The sequence below is a fragment of the Panthera uncia genome, chromosome D1 (genome assembly GCF_023721935.1).
Source record: "Panthera uncia isolate 11264 chromosome D1, Puncia_PCG_1.0, whole genome shotgun sequence".
NCBI classification, from domain to species: Eukaryota; Metazoa; Chordata; class Mammalia; order Carnivora; family Felidae; genus Panthera; species Panthera uncia.
The window spans coordinates 81,645,478-81,667,705 of record NC_064808.1 but is presented as its reverse complement, the minus strand read 5'-3'; the positions used below and the strand labels follow the sequence as shown (position 1 = coordinate 81,667,705).

Here is a 22,228-nt window from a genome sequence, read left to right as displayed (position 1 = left end):
CTACAATCCAACAATTGCACTATTAGTTATTTACCCAAAGGATACAAAAATACACATTCAAAGGGGTGCATGCACTCCAAGGTTTGTAGCAGCATTATCAACAATAGCCAAACTATGGAGAAAGCCCAAATGTCCATTGACTGATGAATGGATAAAGAAGATGTGATATACACACACACACACACACACACACACAGAGTGGAATATTCCTCAGCCATCAAAAGAATGAAATCTTGCCATTCGCAATGATGGGTGGGAGTGGGGGAAGAGAAGAGAGGGAAACAAACCACAAGAGACTCTTCATGATAGAGAACAAATAGAGGTCTGATGGAGGGAGGTGGTGGGAGATGGGCTGCATGGGTAATGGGTATTAAGTAGGGCACTTGTGATGAGCACTGGAATTGTATGTAACTGATGAATCACTGAATTCTACCCCTGAAATCAATATTGCACTGTATATTAACTAAGTAAAATTTAAGAAAAAAATAATAAAATAAAATAAAATAAAATAAATAAAATAGACTTTATCTACATCTGTACTACTAGAATAAACAAGGCCATTGGGGTCTTGTGGCATTATTTGATTAAACGGAGTCAGAATGATGGAGAAGATGGTAAAATTAAATTTTCAAAAGGAAAACCCCCAAATTTAAAAAGCCCTCATAAAAAATTTTAAGATAAAGTCATTAGATTTAGGCCAACGAAAATTTCCAGGGGGAGAAAAAAGCAAAAGATTAATCTAGATAGTAAGCCAATAAAAATCCTCATTCCTATTAGAAAAAAAAATTGGCTTTGTCTGATTTAATAAGGCTTTAATAACCCTCTTTTTGTTAGTACTTCTATGATATATATTTTTAAATTTTATTGTTTCCTACCCACCTTTCCATTTATTTATATAATATGCTCCTATAAATATCAATGGTTGTGGTTTTTAAATCCAGTTTGACAATGTTTGCCTTACTAATTGTATTTCTTAGTCCATTTAAAGTCAATGTATTTACCAATATATTTTAGATAGCTTTAAGATTAATATATTTTGATTTGTATCATCTAGTTTTATCCTTTCCTTATTTTATTTTAAACCAAATATTTTAAATTATTATATTGTTTACTGAGTTATAGTTTGGCTGTTCCTTTCAGCACTTTAAAGATATTCCATTGTCTATGTTGAAAAGGCTGTCATTAATCTTATTGTTGCTCTTTAAAGATAATGGGTTTTTTTTTTTCTGAACCTTTTAAGATTTTTCTTTTTATCTTTGGTTTTTAGCAGATTGACTATGATGTGCCTGGTGTGTTTTCCTTTGTATTTATCTTCCTTATAATTCATTGAGCATCTTGAATCTGTGGGATATCTTCTACCAGTTTAGAAAATTTCTCTGACATTATCTCTTCCAATATTGCTTCTGCCCATTCATTGCCTCTGCCCTGTTTGGGGCTCCAATTATATGTTCTGTTAGACCTTTTTGTTTGTGTTCCACATGTCTCTTTTGTTCCATTCCTTTCTTTTCCCCTTTCTTTTTTGATTCTGCACTTCAGCTTTGGATATTTCTTATTATCCTGGCTTCTGGTTCCCTAGCTCTGTCTTCTGCCATGTCCAGTGTGCTCTTCAATATATTTTTCTGCTAGAAATGTAGTTGTGCTCTTTGAAGGTTGCAAGTTTAGCTCTTCAGGCTCCTTGCCCCATATAGTTTCAAAATCTGGCAAATGCCTTGAGGAAAAGGAAGGTTGTGTATTTGAGGAGGCCCCAATCTCCTTAAAGATTATGGGGTATTTCCCTCTGCCTCTTGAAATTTTCCAAGTAACTGCCTACCTTCCCAGCCTCATGTGCACAGCCCCAAACTCAGAAAAATACCCTATGGCAAGAACTTATCATTTATTTGGGGCTCCTTGAGTTTCCAACCTGTCACACCAGCTCTGTGTGATCTCTAAAGCTTCCTGACTTCTGTTTCCCAGTATTGTCCATCTGAGGGGGCCAGGATTAAACATAGGACTGGTCTTAGAATTAATAAATGCCTCCAGAGTAGAAAACCACTGGCAGCGACCAATTTTCCTCAGAAGGGCTCCATTCTCTCTGGAATCCAAATTATTCTATTCTTTATTGCTAACATGATCTCCAAAGTATTTTAAAATACACTTTTATAATGTGTCTGACTTTTTAAAATTGGACTGCTATCATCTAATCCAGAAGTAGATTCAAAAATCTATTCTTATTTCCCCTTTTTTCTTACTTAAAAAGTGTACACACACACGTGTACACACATTAGCCTTAAAAATGCCTCCACCCACAAGACCCCTGCTCCTTGATATTCATGTTTTTGTACAGTTTCTTTGTGCTTTGACTATGGCTGGACTGTATGAACACAATGCTAGTTTATAAAAGACATCATAGCCTCTGCTTTGGTCTTTCAGATTGCTTGATCTTGAGGAAGTTGGAGAACATCCAAGCAGTCCTGTAGAGAAGTATACATAAACAGTAACAGGCATTCCACCAACAGCCAGTATCAACTTGCCAGCCATGTTGAAAGCAGATCTTCCTGCCCCAGAAAAGACTACATGAGTGTAGTACCAGTTAACATTGTGGCTGCAACTCCATGACAGACCCTAAGCCAGAACCAACCAATTAAGCTTCTCCCAAATTTCTGACTCACATAAAAGCAGAGAATAGAACAGTAGTTACCAGGAGCTGGAGGAAGGGGAAAATGGGGAAATGTTGTTCCAATGGATGGAGTTTTAGTTATGTAGGATAGGATCTCCTGTACAACAAAAGGCCTATTGTCAACAATACTGTATTGTGCATTACAAATTGTGTTAATAGGGTAGATCTCACGTTAAGTTTTTACCACAAAAACAAGAAACAAAGGGACACAAGGAAGTTTTTGGAGGTGATGGACTTACAAGGCTATGCTTATGTCCAGACTCATCAACTGTACACATGAAGTACGAGCAGTTTTTTTTTTATATATATCTCAATAAGGTTGTTTTAAAAAACGAGCCAAGGCGGGGTGCCTGGGTGGCTCAATTGGTTAAACATTTGACTTCAGCTCAGGTCATGACCTCACAGCTCGTGCGTCTGAGCCCTGCATCGGGCTCTGTGCTGACAGCTCAGAGCCTGAAGCCTGCCTCAGATTCTATGTCTCCCTCTCCCATTGTCGGCCCCTCCCCCATAAAATAAATAAACATTAATTTTTTTTTAAAAAGAGCCAAGACAATAAATATTTATTGTTGCTTCAAGCCACTAAGTTTAGGAATAATTTGTTATGAGGCAATAGATAAATTATATTAAGTGTATGTATACACATTCTTTGCACTTTTAAAAAATTTAATGATACATCCTAGAAATTATTCCATATGATTTCAAGATCTTCTTCATTTTTAACAGCTTACAGTGCTATATTGTGTAGTTTATTGAACCATCTCTTTTGAGTGTGCAAATCCCAATATTTTGCTATCAGAAATAATACCAAAATTAATAACATTGTGCATGTTTGTGTTGTCAGAGGCATAGCTTCATGGTAAATCCATAGAGAAGATTGCAGCTTCAATGTGTAATGTATTCTAGTTTTGTTAGATGTTACTGGATTTCACTCTATAAGGTTGTACCATTTTTACTCCCACTGGGAATATATGAGCGTGCCTATTTCCCCATGGTCTTACCAACAGAGTGTTTTATCAAGTTTTAGAACTTTTGCCAATCAGATAAATGAGAAACAGTATCCCTGTGTAGTTTAATTTTCCTTTCTGTAACTATGAGAAAAATAGAGCATCTATTCATTTGTCAAGAGCTATTAATATTTTTGTGAACTGTTCATATGCCTTACCCATTTACCTTTTGAATGTTTAATTCTCTTACTTGATTCTTTTTTTTTTTTCTCTTACTTGATTCTTGAGTTCTTTGTACATTACATATATTAGCTCTCTGTCTATGAGGGAAAATACTTCCTCCCATTTTATCATTTTCCATTTTGGTCTTGCTTATGCACTTTTTATTTCATTTTTATTTTGCTTTACATGATCTTTTAGCCATGTAAAAATTTTGTAATTTTTATGTAGTCAAATTTATTAATTTTTAAGTGCATCTGGATTTTGAGTCATAGTAAAAATAGTTTTTCTTACCCTCCAAATTATGTAGGAATTTATCCATATTTTTCCTAGCACTTGTGAGGATAAATTTTTTACATTTAGGCCTCCAATCTTTTAAGAGTTTATTATCAGTTTACCCTGTGTATAAGTTATAAATACATTACAAATAATAAATACATTATAATAAATACATTAAAAGTCAACCATAGAATGTCAGTGCATAAAACAATAAGTGTTTGTTCCTTATCTATCTGCAATCGGTTAGGTGTCAACTACATACCTCTCCTGACTCATCCAAATAGCTGGGGACGAGTTGATCTGCTCTGGCTTCTAACATCGGCTGGATTCAACTAGAGCAATTAGAGCAATGGGGCAATTATGTCTCATAATCTCATAAAGGCTACCAAGGGCATGTTCTCATGGCAATGGCAGAAACACAATAGAGAAGCCCTAAAGCAGGATCATTCAAGTTTTTGTGCATTATCTGCTGATATCCATCTCATTGGCCAAAGCAAGATACCTGATCAGTTCCAGAGTTCAAGAAGGACGGCACTAGAAAACTATATGGCAAAGGGTCTGAACACAAGAAGGGATAAAGAATGGAGGACATCTACTACATCCTGCAGTCTCCTAGATTCAGTTCATTCTAGACCTCCTCTTATCATATTGGGCTTCTTGAAAGTCTTTATGAGTCTCTCCATTTCCTCATCTCCCAGTTAACCTAGTCCACTGCAATTTGGATTCTTCTTCCAATCTTTCCATTAGACCTGTTTCAACAAGGTTGTCAATAGACTCTAAATTGTCAAATCAATGTGCATTTTTTGGTTCCTATCTTACGTAACAGAGTCTGTTAGTTGAGCATAAATCTAAGTCCTACATTTTGTAGGCAGATCATGTTAGTACCAGATATCTTCTGATTGCCCTCAAGATCCATTATTCACCCCTCTCCTCACTCCTCTCTTCTACTATATGGATTCCTGTATCCTGTGACTTCTAATTGGCTCCAGACTGTGGAAATCCTTGTCAGGATATTGGAGGAAGAAAGGAAAATGAGATCATGGTATTTATTCCCTTGGTTCCATACCTGTGAGGACATCTGGAGGTTGCTGTCTCCCTTTTCATTGCTCTCTCAAGGTGGCCTGCTCCATATGACACCTTCTCTTCCCAATTATGGTGACCTCTCCTTCTCTTCTTGCCTTCAGGCATAGGATGGTGTCAGTCAGCCACTAATTGCCCCCTGTGCCTGAACTACCTCACTGTGGTCTTCCTACATCCCTCCCACACTTATAAAAATAACCCCTGTAGAAATACAAATCAAAACCACACTCAGATATCACCTCACGCCAGTCAGAGTGGCCAAAATGAAATCAGGAGACTATAGATGCTGGAGAGGACGTGGAGAAATGGGAACCCTCTTGCACTGTTGGTGGGAATGCAAATTGGTGCAGCCGCTCTGGAAAGCAGTGTGGAGGTTCCTCAGAAAATTAAAAATAGACCTTCCTTATGACCCAGCAATAGCACTGCTAGGAATTTATCCAAGGGATACAGGAGTACTGATGCATAGGGGCACTTGTACCCCAATGTTTATGGCAGCACTCTCAACGATAGCCAAATTATGGAAAGAGCCTAAATGTCCATCAACTGATGAATGGATAAAGAAATTGTGGTTTATATACACAATGGAATACTACATGGCAATGAGAAAGAATGAAATATGGCCCTTTGTAGCAACGTGGATGGAACTGGAGAGTGTGATGCTAAGTGAAATAAGCCATACAGAGAAAGACAGATACCATATGGTTTCACTCTTATGTGGATCCTGAGAAACGTAACAGAAACCCATGGGGGAGGGGAAGGGAAAAAAAAAGAGGTTAGAATGGGAGAGAGCCAAACCATAAGAGACTGTTAAAAACTGAGAACAAACTGAAGGTTGATGGGGGGTGGGAGGGAGGGGAGGGTGGGTGATGGGTATTGAGGAGGGCACCTTTTGGGATGAGCACTGGGTGTTGTATGGAAACCAATTTGACAATAAATTTCATATATTAAAAAAAAAACAACCCCTGTATAAGTAAACCTTCCTCTAATTATCTGTTTCTTGTTAGAACTCTAATTGATACAGTGTAGCATCATTCATTGCTTCCCTCTCCATCTCAGTATATACTTTTACATTTAGGACTCAGAGGCTGCTCCTTCTACTCATCTAATCACATCCAATAATTTATATTGAGGCAGAGAGGGAGAAAATGGAGAGTCCCTGATCCCTACACTTTGAAATTTTAGAAATTTAGGCATCCTCATGGGAAACAAAAACTCCTAAAACAGAAAGAACTAGCACCCATGTATGCAATATGTGGCTCTCTTTAGACTATGGACCACAGCACTCATGTTTGCCTCCTTCCTGCTTATTTGGCAAATGAGACATGGATGATTTCAGTGGGAAGCTAATGTGATTTCACCCCATCTTGTGAAGACATATTATATTTTGACTCTATTGACCATTTCCTCCTTGAGACTCTCTACTCCCTGGTTCTCTTCCCCTTTATGATCTGTCATTTTAGGTCCACTTTTCTCTGCCTTCCCTTACAGGTTGGTGTTTCCCAATATTCTATTCTTGGACCCATGATCATCCCCTTTGCCACGTTCTCACAAACAATCTTGACCACTTTCAAGATTTAACATTAGACTCCATTTCTTCCTCTGCAAAATGTTGACTTAGGTACAAGTGTTGGGAAAATCCCAGGAGCAGGAGAGGAACTTGGTGGGCCCTGGAGGACTCTTGGTGTACAAAGATACCTGAGCCCCAGGGAGGGGAAGTGATAATAGCCCATGAGTCTGTGCCTGTTCTCTCAGTCCTGCAAGGAGCAGAGGAAGAGCTGAACAATTGAGCTGAGTCTTCTCTCTCCCCAAGCCCAGAAGAATAAGAGATGATCAGGGAGCTGAGAGGCTTCATTTGGTGTCTTGAAAGAGGGTTGAAAACTCCCTGCTGCTATGTTGCTGTCAAAAGGAGTCAAAAATTGGATTTGCAGATAGGCATGGTCTAGACACTATATCACCTATGAGCCCATATAAGAAAAACACTTGAGGAAAGTCTTTACTGTCAAAAAAAAATTTTTTTAAGTCAAAGACTTCAATGTAGAATAATGTAGTGAGTAATAAATACACACTAATTCCTATATATGTACATGTGTGCATTCCAAGATATCATTTTGGCTAAATATGCACATATAGTCAAATGTGCATTGAAAATGAGCATCTGAGAATATATAATCTAAGAAATAAGGATTCTTAAAACAGAAGAGACCTATTGCAGGATAAAGTCTAATAATAGCTTAGATTAAATGTATTAAACTCTCTTAGCAAAACCTAAGTGTCAGGATGGGAAAATAGAAGTAAAAATATTTGAAGCTATCATTTCAGGTTGGGGAAAAGGAAAGTAGGGAAGCAAAAATGTTCTAAAGTCTCATCTTAAGCAGGAGTAGGAAACAGCCAGATAATAACCTTGGTTGGGGGGGGGGGGGGGCGGGAAATTGGCATTTACCACCATTTAATAGTGGTGAAGGAAAGATAGACCCGGTTGAGTACTAGGGAAAGGAACATAATCTTTAATAGAAAAAGATGTGATGCGCGTGCGCACACACACACACACACACACACACACACACACTGGAATATTACTCAGCCATCAAAAAGAATGAAATCTTGCCATTTGCAATCATGTGGATGGAGCTAGGGTGCATTATGCTAAGTGAAATAAGTCAGGGGGTGCCTGGTGGCTCAATCAGTTAAGCATCCAACTCTTGATTTCAGCTCAGGTCATGATCTCACGGTTGTGAAATCGAGCCCCATGTCAGTCTCTGCACTGAGCATGGAGCCTGCTTGGGATTCTCTCTCTCCCCCTCTTTCTGCCCCTCCCCCATGTTCTCTCTCTCTCAAAATAAATAAACATTTTTAAAAATTTAAAGAAAATAAGTCAGTCAGCGAAAGACAAATATCATATTATTTCACTCATATGTGGAATTTAAGAAACAAAACAGATGAACATATGGGAAGGAAAAAAGAGAGAGAGGGAAGCAAACCATAAGAGACACTTAACGATAGAAAACAAACTGAGGGTTGATGTATGGAGGTGGGTGGGGGATGGGCTAGATGATTGATGGGTATCAAGGAGGGCACTTGTTATGATGAGCACTGGGTGCTATATGTAAGTGATGAATCACTAAATTCTACTCCTGAAACCAATATTACACTATATGTTAACTAACTAGAATTTAAATAAAAGCCTGAAAAAAATAATAAACTCCCAAATTTAATAAAAGGGCAAAATAACAATAAATAGCAACCGAAAAATACATAGCAAACAAGCAAAAATAAAGAAAAAGAAAAAGAAAAAGAAAAGCCAGCAGACCACAAAATAAAATTAATAAAAAATAAAAAATAAGATAGAATCCTATAAAAAGTGTAACAGTTGTTATTCAATGTGAATGAGTTGAATGTTCCTTGGAAAAACAAACACCATTAGATTGAGTTAAGTAACATAGTTATAGGGATGCCTGGGTGGCTCATTCTACTGGATGTCAGACTCTTGACTTCAGCTCAGGTCACAATCTCATGATTTGTGGGTTCTAACATGCATCAGGCTCTGCACTGACAGCATGGAGCCTGCTTGGGATTCTCCCTTTCCCTCTCTGTCCCTCCCAGGCTTGCACAGGCACCTGCTTGTTCTCTCTCTTTCTCAAAAACAAATTTTAAAAAACATTAAAAGAAAATAAAAATATATATAAATAGGCTCTTTAGAAGAAAAGAAACAGCATAGTTTAAACAAAAACTAAGAAAAATTGGAGACTGTCAGTGTTGGTACAAAGGCTGACTAGATGACCTAGAAAGATTCCTGCCTCAAAAAATCTAGAATGCTGGATGAAATAAAGAACGTATACTTCTGAAAGCAGAGCTGCGTTCATAAGAAAAAGTACTGGTAATTGCCAGTAGCCAAAAACTAAAGGGAATTGGAAACTAGAATCCTAAGCCTAAACTGATTCTACGGTTGACCTGAGTGGGGCTGGGTGGGGTGGGGGTGATGTGGAGGGAAAGGCCCAATCCTTAAGTAAAGAGCTGAGGTTTTAACACCTGGGGGCAAGATCTGAGCCATAATTCTGCATAAGGCGAAGTGTTGGTCCTGACATACCACATAGAGCCAGAACCCCTGTAGGACCACATCCTCAGTGAAAAGAACAATCAGAAAAATCCAGCCACCAACACCAGGAGACAGAGATACTTGTCTGTCTCAGTCTGTGGTTCACATTTATTTAAGCTTTCTCTCATGTCTTCAATTAAATTTTACCATTTCATCTATGAAGGTTAGATTTATTCCTGTGTATATTATTTTGTTGTTGTCATCACTCTTATAAAAGTAACTTTAAAATTATATTTTCTGTTGCTAGTATAAAGAAACAGCACTCATCTTAAATCCAGCAATCTCACTTAGTTCTCTTACTATTTCTAATAGTTTGTCCATAGATGTGCACAGATTTTTTTATGTAGCTATTCACATTATTTGAAAACAATGAAAATACTGTTTTACTTTCTAATTTTTAAATCTCTTCTTTTTTTACTTTTTTCAACTATAACTGGTTGGATTTCCAGTACAATATTTCATAATATAATGGATGTGTTATTTCTTTTCTTATTCTAGGCTTTAAAGGGATGCTTCTAATGTTTCACCATTGATAATAATACCTTCTACAGGTTTTTGGTAAACATTCTGTTCTCAAAATGCATGATCAATCACCAGCCCCAGCCTGGAGAGGACAGCCACTGGTGAGCCTCTCACCCATGCTGCTTTGCTTTTCACCAACACATCCTTCTCTCCTAGGTAAATGGAGGGAGAGTCCTCCAACCCTCACAGTCAGCTGGTGGGTTTCCTGGTTCTATACAGTGGTCCATAGTAGCATGCCTACTTCTCCAAACCTTTTGACCCCTTCTTCCACAGGGAGTTCTGACATATCTATTTCACTTCATGGGGCCATCACATTCATCTAGTTTTCAAGATTATTCCATAAGCTACTAGAATCACTTTTCAGGGCTCTTGCAGGATTGTGAAGTCCTATGTCATAGGAGAGTGATCCCATGTCAACAAATTCTCCTGCAAAGAGTTTTATGTTCTAGCCCACAGGATCTACTTGCAGGCACACTCTCCCAGCCCCTGCCCAGGGCACATTAGCCAGGCCCCAGTGAAATCCCTATCTTCTCAGCAGACGCAACAGTTGCCCAGTGGGGTCACATGGAGGTTCGACTCTCATTCTTTTTCTAATGATAAGAAGGGAAGAATAAGGTACCTACTAAGGAAGTCAAGAATTTCTACTTGTAAGACATCTGCCTCATTTGAGACATCTGCATATTCTTCAAGCAAGGAGGGCTTCTATCTTCTAGCAAGAGGAAATAGCCATTTCTGTTTCAGAGGAAAGTGGAGGTTTAGGGTTTTCCATTGTATTCATCTATATATTCCCATTCTGGATCTCAGGGGCTCAAATCTGTGACTTTGGCACAGGAGACTCATCAAGCTGAAATTCAGCCTTCTCCAAAATTCTTTCCATCTCACAATTAAGTCCTGGGTCTTGTCTTCAGTTTTGTTTGCCCTTCTGTTGCAGGAGATAAAGTCTCTTTCTAGGTGCAAAGGAAGCACTTTGACTCACACTTTGCTTTAAACTGGTGATTGGTGGCCCTGATCCTGCATTTTCTCTCTTTAAGGCATCAATAGCATTCTGCAACAGCCACTCAATTTCACATTCTTATAAGTATTAGCTTCCCAGTATCTCTCAAATAGAAGATATTCTATGAACCAGTTTATCCTCTTCACCTGAACCCTGCCTCTGTTCAGCACAGGTGATATCTTAGCAATTTACACTATTGGCACATGCCTGGGGTTGAGGGGGCTCTTAGCACTGTATCCAGCACCATGATGGGGTCCTATTGCCAGCAAGATGGTAAGTGACCCAACGCCAGAATGTCATCCTTAGATTCTCCAGGCAGCAGGTCTTAGAATGGGTTCCCTATGTTCAGAGTCTAAGGCAAGCAATTGGGTGTATGTGATATGTGATATAAATACTCTTAGGGGAAAAAAACACACACATAAGGGGGTAAGAAAAGCTAGACAGATTTGGCAAAAGAGGAATGTAGTCTCAGCTGAATTCTAGTCTTGCACTGATCCATGGAGATCACCAAAGAGGTCCCCCCTCTTAAGGAAAGTGGGTGGTCTTTTGTATCCCTGTGTCAGTCACTGTTAGTCCTTGGCTGTGAGTCACCTCACAGGGAGGGGAATATAACCTCTTGGCAATAAGTCTTGTGTCAGTCAAGAGCACTTCTCTGGCAACAGGGAACTTGAGCCATTAGCTGCCACCACCAGTGAAGCTGGAGGATGGATGCACCTGTCCAGTACAGAGGATCCAGGTAGAACATTATAGCACCCACTGTGCTCCTGAACCTTTAAACAATGTCCTGGGAAACTTCCACTTAGTGGTCAGCAAATTATCCCATGTTATCAGAACTTTCCCTCTGCCTCCTAACCCTATTTTAGTCAATAGCCCACTTCAGCTTGGACTGCTGTCCCCACCGTTCCACTGAGGCTGCCCTTGTTAACACCATCAATTACATGTCTCTATGCTGCCCAAACCTGTAGTCACTTCTCTGTATTTACCTTACTGTTCTTCACTCAGTGGCTTTTAGTACATCTCTTACATACCTCTTCTATCTCCCTGCTTCCTAGGATTTAAACACCATCTGTCTAAGAATGATCGCCCAATCCAGATCTCTGGTCCTTGTCTCCCTCTGGAATTCCAGACTCATATATCCAGTTGCTTACTGACATGTCCAGTTGAATGTTTAATAATCATGAGATATTACAAACTCTTGATTTCCCTCCTCTTCATATCTCCTCCTCCTCTGTCTTCTCATTCTCACTCAGGTAAAAAAAAAAAATTAGGAGTCATCCTCAACTCTTCTATTTCCCTCACCTTCCACATTAGATCTTTCAACAAGCCTGTCAGCCCACCCTACAAACATATCCCAAATTGGCCTTATTTCTTTCCATCTGTACTATGACTGCCATAATCTAAAACACCATCTTCTCAACTTTGGACTACACGTGTGGACTTTTCCCTGCTTCTGCCCTTGCCCTTCTACAACCCACTCTCCACCAGCAGTGGAGGGATCTTTTTAAGGCACAAATCAGAGCATGCCTTTTCCCAGCCTAAAACTCTCCAATGAGTTTCCATCACCAAAAGACAAAATCTAATTCCTTATTCAGGTTTGCAAAGCCATGGAATATCTCTCCAGCCTTATCTTCTGCCTCTCTGCCACTCTTTCCTGCACACTCACATCTCATTTCTCTTTGTTCCACAGACATACCAAACTCATTCCTGCCTTAGGGTCTTTGCATGAACTGCATCTTCTACCCACAATGCTCTTTTCTGGCTGGTCCCTTCTTATCACCAATGAGACAAGACTCAAATGTTACTTTGGAGAGGTCTTCCCTAACCACCCAATCTAAAGCAGCCAATGAGTCATTCTCTTTGCATAATGCCCACTACAATTTAACGTTGATGGATTAAGTGATTGGCTGATTGGCTGACTCCCTACCCCAGAATGTAAGTTGTGGCAAAGCAGAGACTCTATCTATTGGTTCCAGACCATTTCTCTCCTTTAAACCTAATCATTTGAGATGTGTGCCTTGCAAATCTACCACTTCTTCCCTCTTGTTGTTGCTCACATCTCTCATCCTGAAGACCCTTTCATTCACTGAAACTTTCAGTACCTGCCCCAGTTTTCCTCTCCTCCCAACTTCCAGCATCATTCTCAGTGATGACTTGTCCAGGTGAGCCATCTATTACCCTGACTTCCTGTCCCTTTGAGCTCCTCACCTTTAGTGAATTTTCTCTCACTCTATCTGAGCCATCCATCTACAGTGACACCATAGACCTGATCAGCACCAGAATTGTTCCTCCTTTAAATTGTGAATACACTCTTACCAAGACCAGACCACAAGCTCCTATTCTTCAAGCACTGTGGCTCAACACTGCCCTCCCCACAAAAAACCAAGTAGCAATCAAGACTCCAAACCATTGGACCCATCACTTAATATTTATCAATCCTGTTCTATCTTATTTACTTATTGACCTTGGATTCTATGATTTATTATAACTATTATAATCTCCCTCAACTATATTGTCCCTCTCCCTCCATATCATTCTTTCCTAGAAAATCCACAAGTCTGGATAAAACACAATATATTGTCATGAACCTCAAATTCATACACAAAATAGCCCAGCAATTCTTGGCATTTTTCAAGGAAGTTAACTTATTCTTCACATTTTTTCCACCACCACCACAACCCCTCTGATCTTTCATCTGATAACCTGGTTTTTTCACTTCATAAGAAAACACAAGTCATCAAATAAGAGCTTTCTCTTCCATTCCTATCACATCCTGGCATCTTCTTCCTTCCCATCCCAAGGGATAACATATCCCACCTTTTCTCAAAAGGCCTGTTCATTCATGTGTAGTCTGGATCCCCTTTTACTGTTATTTAATCAAGAACCATGTTACTTTTGTTACCACCATTCTCTCTGGTATCATGAGTCTCTCCTCCACTGGCTCATTCCAGCAGCATAAAACACACTTTAACATCCCCTGACTTAAAAATGAAACTTTCCCTTGTGACATCATGCCCTCACTACCATCCCATTTTTGCTGTTACCCTTTGCTATGAGGTGTAGTAACTCTGTCTTTGTTTCCTGTACTCTGATGCATTGACATTGGGGGCCTTGTCAAGCCTGAAGGGACTACTCCTTCCAGAGCTAGCCAATACCTAGAGATAATAGATAATTTACCCACAAGTGCAGTTTTCAAATACAAACCAACCAATCCAGTGTGTACACCTCAACCAGCTCCTTTATCGGGCTCTCACACTCTAGGCCATTATCCCCCTGCCCTAATGACCCCAGGGCCAGGGACCAGACAATTAGGAACAGTCCCAGTGCCCTGGAGCCTGCTGAAATTATTCGAACTAGCCAATCCTAAACCTGATTCCCCTGTTTTGCTCATTCCTTCCTGTGGAAACTACAATAAAGATTCTTGCCTCAGCTCCCCTCTCCTTCTGCCTCCTGACCAAACTCTGGTGCATCCCTGTGGGGCCCCTAATAGCATAACTAACAGACTATCTTTTCAGTGACAATTGTCTGCTGATCTGTTGGCCTTACTATACCTCAGATTTTCTATTTTTTGAAACACTAGTCTTCTTGAAAGTATGGCTCATAGACTTGTCTTTCATGCTTATCCCCCATGCCTCAACCGTCCAGTCTGGTTTCTGCTCCCATCAGGACACTGAAGTTACTCTTACCAAGGTTACCAATGACCAGAAAATTCAATGCTGCCAAACAAAATAGGCATTTTCTGACCAGCCATTAATTCTTTCAATAAGTATTTATTGAACCTCTCTTTTGTGACAGGCGCTCAGACTTCAGCAGTAAACAGGTCAGATAGGACCCAATCCCCAAGGAGCTTACACATAAGAAAGGCAAACACACAATGAGCTAGTGTAACAGTGTTAAGGCGCACTTAACAGACAATACTCCTGCTGTCTTCAAATGGGCAACTAAGACCCCAAACTGAGGATAAAGGGGAGCAAAGTACCTTTCCTTCTCAAGGTAGTTGCAGTCATCAAGAGGATCAGTTACTTCACCACAACCTACCAAAAGGAAGTGGCAGCACCCCAACCCCCGACCCATGCCTCTGCACTGGTGAGATACAGGCATGGAGAGGGGGGAGAAGGGGAAGACTCAAGCCCAGAGTGACTGCCTAATGGAGAGCATCTGTAGATTCTAAGAGGCTTATCTATCTCCTCCCTATGTGGGCAGAAAGGGTGTGCTTTCCAATCAAAGCCAAATAAAATAAGGGCTCCAAAATAACCTGTCATAGAGATTGGGATTGCCAGCAAGGAGAGAATGTCCTTTCTCCTTGGAATGCCATCTGGATGAGCTGCAGAACCTTGTGGCTCAATCTGGTGTTGCTAAGGGAGTTCCCCAGGAGAGAATGACCAGTGTGTTTGAGACTAAGCGCCAACACAGAGAATGCACACGTCACACCCAGTGTTTCTTGAAGGAGGGAGGCTGACAAGAGTAGCTCCCTCAGCAAAGTCAACTGATTTTCCCAAATTCATCAGATACTCAATGGCAGAACCAAGACAGGATTTCTTCCAAGGGGGCAGGGGGACCACGAGGGATGGGGAGTAAACCATTGTAAATGTGGACAGTTTATAGACTGGGACTGAGGACATAAAGGAGAAAGTTTCTCAAGAGCAGAGTGAGCTACAATCTGAGATTTCAGGGTCCTAGGGAAAGACCTTGCCCACCTGCCTTGACCGATGAAGAAACTAAAGCATCCTGAGATCCTTCCTTAACACCATGTTCACAGATAGAAGGGTGCAGGGCCCCTGTCTGTAGAGGTAAAGGATTCAATGAAAATCAAGGAAAGGGCCCAAAAAGGGAACACTGGGGATACCAAAGGAAACTTCCACTAGTTTACAAGTCTAACTTGGGTGGCGCCTGGGTGGCTCAGTCAGCTAAGCATCCAACTTCAGTTCAGGTCATGATCTCATGGTCCGTGAGTTCAAGCCCTGCATCAGGCTCTGTGCTGACAGCTCGGGGCCTGGAGCCTGCTTGGGATTCTGTGTCTCCCTCTGTCTGCCCCTCCCCTGCTCATGCTCTGTCTCTCAAAAAATAATAAATGTTAAAAAAAATTAATAAAAAAACAAGTCTAACTTGGGCTCACCATGCACCACACTGTCAGTATGAGGACAGAGGTTCCTTTACCACCCAGGAACAGCCTGGTTTCTTCCTAAAACCTAAACACAAAGGGTCTTGACCCAAGAAATCAGTAGTTTCTTCAGGTTTATGAAGCTTATAGTTTGCTTACCACATGGTCTTTCCCCACCTTTCTTTGTCACTGTAATTTAGCTGAATCTCCACTAACAAATGTATTGGTTTTGCTCAGTAGGGTTCCAGAGTCTCATCTACCAGACTCGGGTCTATATAACCTCACAGGGAGAATACAGGTATCCGGGGACTGGGAAATGTCCATCTGAAAGGAGCTTAAGGGAAAAAGTGTGGGACCAGGACTAATGTCTGAGGCCTCTTATTTTCTAAGCAATATCTTGCTGCCTTAAAGTCTTTGTGGAATGAGGAGTGGTATGGAAGGGTGGGAGGAAATGAGGGAATAGGAGAGGAAGTGGCAGGGTTCGGGAGGTGGAAGGAGGGATGGAGGGGAAGGGGAAGAGAAAAAAAGGGACATTGATTGGTTGGCTCATTTGTTAGTCCTCACCCTCTCATTCCTGTCTCTGAAAGATAAACACCTATTTTACTTAAGCCATAAAGTTACCATGAGCACCAAATGTGAAAGACTTGTTTAAAGCATGGAGCACTGGGTCAACATGAAGTTAGGGCTAATTTTAAAAACACATTGAAGTCCCTAAAATAACAGAATATAACACAAAGAAGGGCCTCCTGACCTAAGCTATTTAATTTTTCCTCACTACTTAATTCTTTTTTAAACTGAGCTTTGCCACAGAGCTGACAAATGTAACAGAAATGTTTGTTTCAGCTTGCAAGCTCCTCCTGTCACATTCACAGGGCTAGGAGAGGATTAAGGGGACTGCTGTGATTTATAGACTAACCTGGAGAAATTGAGCAGCTGGACTTTGCCAGGGTGGGTTTGAGCAATGTTGCCACTCTCATGTAAATAAGAGACTGAAAAGTGACCATCTATTGCTTTTTTTTTTTAAGTTTCTTTATCTTATTTATTTATTTTGGGAGGGGAGAGGGGAGCGGCACAGACAGAGAGCCCAATATGGGGCTCGAACTCACAAACCGTGAGATCATGATCTGAGCCAAAGTCAGACACTTAACCGACTGAGCCACCAAGGTGCTCCTCATCTATTGCTTTTGAAAATTAAGACCAGAGTCTGTAAGAAGTATCAAAAAGATTTTCATTATGGCCTTCTAAGAAAAAGGGAGGGCAGAGGAAACCAAAGGGAAACTAGGTAGGAATGCAAAACTGTGACTAGTAACTGAGGCCAAAGCAAGTTACATAGATACTAGATTCTCTAGCATCACAGTCCCATCTCATGACGCTCAGGGAATCTTATATGGAGACTTTTTATACCATGGCAAATGTGTTTAAATTTGTAGATGGCCCTGTTTTTGTTTTTGCTTGGGTGGTGGGTTGTTTGTTTTCTTCACTTAGGACTCTGAGCATAAATAGGGATATCATGGTATTGCCTCCAACCTAAAGACCCAGTGAAATTAAAAATATGCATCCTAAGAGTTATAGATGCTAAGAGTTGATAGATAACGAGAGTACTGCAGAGATAGAACACACGGAAGGATACCAAGAAACAGGAAAGATGGTGGGTCAACGCAGGGAAAGCATGCTGATTTAGGCAGTCAAATCCACCAAATCACCCCTAGGGATGATGAAATGAGATGTGGAAGCCTGCTAATCCTTTCAAGTGAAAGGAAAGACATAATTCCGGTACAGAGGAGTCATGGCACCACCGACTCCTGTATGTGACATTTTGCCCAGGGCCAGCCTCCATCAGAGAGAGGGCTCAGTTAGACAAAGATGGAATGAAACAAACAAAAAAATGATCTTCACATAACTGAAAAGTCACATATTTTCTCCTAGTTTATACAGCTCTTGGGCATTGTAAAAACAAAATCTACCAAATTAAAGAACTTTATAGGTTATTAGACCCTGAGCTAGCTACCCCTTTTAGTTTTTGCTCAAATGTTATCTTTCCAAGAAGGCCTCTCGGGATGATCTATTTTAACTGCAACCAACAGCCTCCCTCTGCACGCCACCTGCCCCTTATCCTGCCCTTTTTTTTTTCCAAAGCACTTATCACCTTATTATATTCTGCACAATATTCTTTAGTATGTTTTTAATTTTTTTGATGTTTATTTATTTTTCAGAGAGACAGAGTGTGAGCAGGAGAGGGGCAGAGAGAGAGGGAGACACAGAATCTGAAGCAGGCTCCAGGCTCTGAGCTGTCAGCACAGAGCCTGACGTGGGGCTTGAACTCACAAACTGTGATATTATGATCTGAGCTGAAGTCACATGCTTAACTGACTGAGCCACCCAGACACCCCTATTCTATGTAATATTCTTATTGCAATAATTGCTTATTCTCAGTCTCCCCACCACTAGAATAAAAGCCCTAGAAGAATAGAAACCTTATCTATTTTGCTCACTGACAGATTCCTATTGAATGGAACAGGGACTCACATGTAATATAACCTCAGTACATATTTGCTCAATGAATGAAGTTGGTCCTTAATCTCCAAGCCTCAAATCCTTCCAAAATCAGGTTGAGCCATGAGTTTAAAAATTTAGGATTAATTAGGGAGATCTAAAGCCAGAGGTGAGATTAGAAAAGATAAGAAAATACTTCCTAAGTATAAATAAAAATTAGAAAATAAACTTTTTTAGCAAATGTTTATTTATATCAAAATACAAAACATTTTTGAAGCAGAGTAATGTTACATGAGGAGCAATTAAATACTAAACTTCTTTTAATTACTTTAACTTGCAACACTCCCAGGATACCTTCACTGGCTACACATCTTGTCGTTCGATGTGCACTTTCTCCTCTTTTTGTTTGCTTATGTACGTGTTTGCTTGTTTCGATTTTAACTCACTATATGAACATGCAGTGTTACTGGCGATGAGTTGGTTAGTATCCAGCAAGCCTGAAAATACCAGCGAGTGGAGCCTGGCATGGCAGCCTGAGCCAACACAGGCTGCAGACCTTCTCCCTAATCTAGTTTGGGGTGTCACTCGGTTTTTTAACTGGCAAGAGTCTAAGGCCAAAGGGTCCTTGGTAGCCAGGGTGGGCATTATTGCTTAGGGCCACAGAGTGGGCGTGGCTTAGGGGTCCTCTCAAGCAGGTCTTCCTTATGGATTGGGAAGAAGGAGTAGGACAGCCAATTGGAGCCCACCTGGAGGGTGGCAGCTAGAACAGGCCCAGGTCTAGGAATGGAGGACAAGGAGGACGCCCCTTCCCCAAGAAAGCAAACAAGAACTAGAAAGAAGAAAAGCTCCTCCCCATCTTGGCAGTCTGTGATTTTGTAGTTAGAGGTACCTGCCCCTTGGATGGGCTTTTTATAGATGCTTAGTGTCTGGAGATTTTGAGGGAAAAGCACCTGGTTAAGAGTGTAGCTGTTTCCATACACCTCCATTCCCTGACAGAGAGGAAAGGGAAGGAGACAGGAAATAAGGGAGAAGACACACTCCCCCTCTCATTCATTACAACCAGCCCACTCCCAGAGCCAACCTGGGTCTCCCTTTCAGACCCCCAGTTAGTGCATTCACTTTGGCATTGTGCACCCATAAGCACTCCCACACACACATACAAACTCACATGCACACACACGCACACATACACACACACACGCACACACACACACACACACACACACAAATGCCTGGTTTCCCCTCAGAGTCTACTCAGGAAGCAGAACGGTGTCCCATCTTCATCATTATCCTCTGCTCCAAGGTGTCCCCTTGGCTCACAGGTCCCCAAGACCCAGCCCCAGGCTTGGCACACGCTGGCATTCCCAGGCTTTTGAGAAGAGGGTGAGAGAGCAGGAAGTTCACCAGAGACAGGATATACAGAGTGTAAATATGTTCATATAAGGCTTTGGTACAGCACCGATTTAATGTTCTTATAGTCTGATTTCTAAGTTGTCTCTTAGAAGAAAAAAAAAAGCTTACTGAAAAAATAGTGTTTTTATTTACTTTTGAGTTACATACCTGAAGTTCAAAAAGTAAGCCTCTAGTTGCCATTCAATTTCACACTTAAAGGTGTTCTGTGTGCAGCTGTACAATTTGTTGGTTTGTCTTTAATAATTAACCAAAGTCAGCCAACCAATACCATGAAGTCAGCTGCCCATGATAACTGACTTTAACCAGTCCATACATAAAGAAAAGAGAGGGAGAGAACACAAAACCTACCCCATGTCTCCCACCCCAAACCCCTAGGGAAAAAAAAATAAAATAGAAGACAAAATACAGCAAGATTTAAGGAACCAGTGGGACGAAGGAGGTTCAGTCCAGCTGGCCTCTTCAAGAACAGCACCATAAAGCACCCTAGCGCAGTTATGTTGTAATACTTGACATTCAAGAAATGGAAACGAGGTTTGAATGGTCTTCACAAGAAGACCTGGCATGGGTGGGGAGTAACTCCCAAAGAAAGCTGAAGAAGGAAAAAAAAAAGAGTTTGAAATGAGAGCAAGAACTCCCATGACGAAACTGATAGTCACATCCAGATTCATCAGAAAATAACTATACAAGAGGCTACTGGGCATCTGGAGGTATGGAGTTTTTAAGAGGTCTTGGGGGGGCTGCATTGGGACCCCTCCCCTCCCACTGCCTAGCCACCCCCACCCTCTGTGTGTCCACAGACCACTGGGTGAAACAGGGAAAAGAAACTCATACAAAATGGCCTCCAGGTGTGCGATGGAAGAAGTATATCCAGGATGACAGAATCTCTCCTGATGGAAGAGAAAAAGTTGAAGGTGAAGGGAACCAAGCATCCCTGACAGGAAGCAGGATGGTTCCTTCAAGTCAATGGCTGTGGAAAAGGAGCAACTGGGGAAAGCACATGCCATCTGTGCCCTCAGTTTCTGGCCCCACAGACGGTAGTGTGGAAATTAAATATGAATGAGACATTAAGACCTTTTGCGATTGATGCATACGACTTGGTAAATGGAGCTTTGAACTGCTATTCCTCCCTAAACCAATGATTTCATCTAAAGTTCCAGCAATCAAGATCATTCTATGAAGTGTCCCCTTCCAGTTCCTGGACACTGCACTGTGGTTTACTAAACAATAGCAGAGACCCCCACAGTCTGGCATTGTGGATAATCCCTTACCTTATGGACAGGAAGAGCACTGTGTAGTTCTCCTGTTCCCCCGCCTCCCACTTTTTATATTGTAAGAAGTGGCGCAGCATGGTCACCTACAGCAAAGAGGAGAAGAAGGGCCTAACAAAAAGCCAAAGAGCAACAGACAAATTCCTCTTCCCCAAGCTCCTGGTTGATAATAAAGGGGGAAAGGATATGACCCACCCCAATCTGTGGGTGAGCAATTCTCAATGACTTGGTCTACTCCAAGCTCTTGTTCCATGTAGCAGACAGAGGTAGCAGAAGAAAACTCCACAGGTTCCGCCACCAGCTACCGAAAGGGAAAAACCAAAATTCAATATCCCTTCCACCATATGGGAACCAAGGATAATGGCACAAGCATATGGAACAGCTCAAGTTCCCAGCAGGGGCTATGAGCTTCACAGGCCTAATCAGAGCACCCATCCCACCAACTTGTCCCATGAACTGAGAGGTTCAAAGACAGGAGATTTTTATTCCATATATAATCAGATCTCAACCCATTTTGCTCCATGTGCCTTTGTGAAAGGCTCGTTCTTCAGAGAAATTGGAGATCTACACTGGGCTATCTATCCTTTCCCCCTCTAAGGTCTACCTACCTTTTCACCATCTTTCTGAGGGCTTATGGCCAGGATTGTGGAAAAGGTAGAGGTAAGCATTACATCCTCTCCCAAGCTCTAAAATTTCAAGGTAGGGGCTATGTCCCTTGTCGTCACTTTTCCTTCCATAAATGAAGAGTCCAACTGGAGGTTAAAGAATGAAATGGGAATGTGCAGGTGACTTTTGACCTTGTGTACTTTGATGCTGCTGAGGATTCTAAGGATCAAGACTTGAGTATAATGTGAGAAGAAGTAGAGTTTTAGAGTAACTGCAGATCTAGCGATGGTACTAACCCTCTAAAGGGCCTGGGATGTTAAAGTGACATATTCTGCTGGTTGCATGAGTACCAGAAATGGGACAGGATCTATGTAGAAAGAAAGGATGACTGATTTAAGAGTCAAAAAAAAAAAAAAAGAAAAAGAAAAAAAGAAAGAAAGAAAAAACCAACAATGCCAACAATGGAAAGCACTCTGTGTGAAGGCTTGGGTAGGTTAGAAGGTGGAGGGTGTGAGTGGGAAAGGACAGAGAATGTGCTGCTTTGTCTCTTGCTCAACCTCCCT

General features: G+C 41.1%; 1 long non-coding RNA gene across 1 annotated transcript; it reads right to left on the bottom strand.

Moving 5' to 3' along the window:
• Window positions 1-6,876: 6,876 nt before the first annotated feature.
• On the bottom strand, window positions 6,877-13,720 carry LOC125938745 (uncharacterized). The gene is made up of 3 exons (XR_007462801.1): window positions 13,602-13,720; window positions 11,816-12,032; window positions 6,877-7,074 (listed from the first exon to the last, which is right to left on the bottom strand). It is a non-coding gene; the product is annotated as an uncharacterized LOC125938745 (long non-coding RNA).
• Window positions 13,721-22,228: the final 8,508 nt, after the last annotated feature.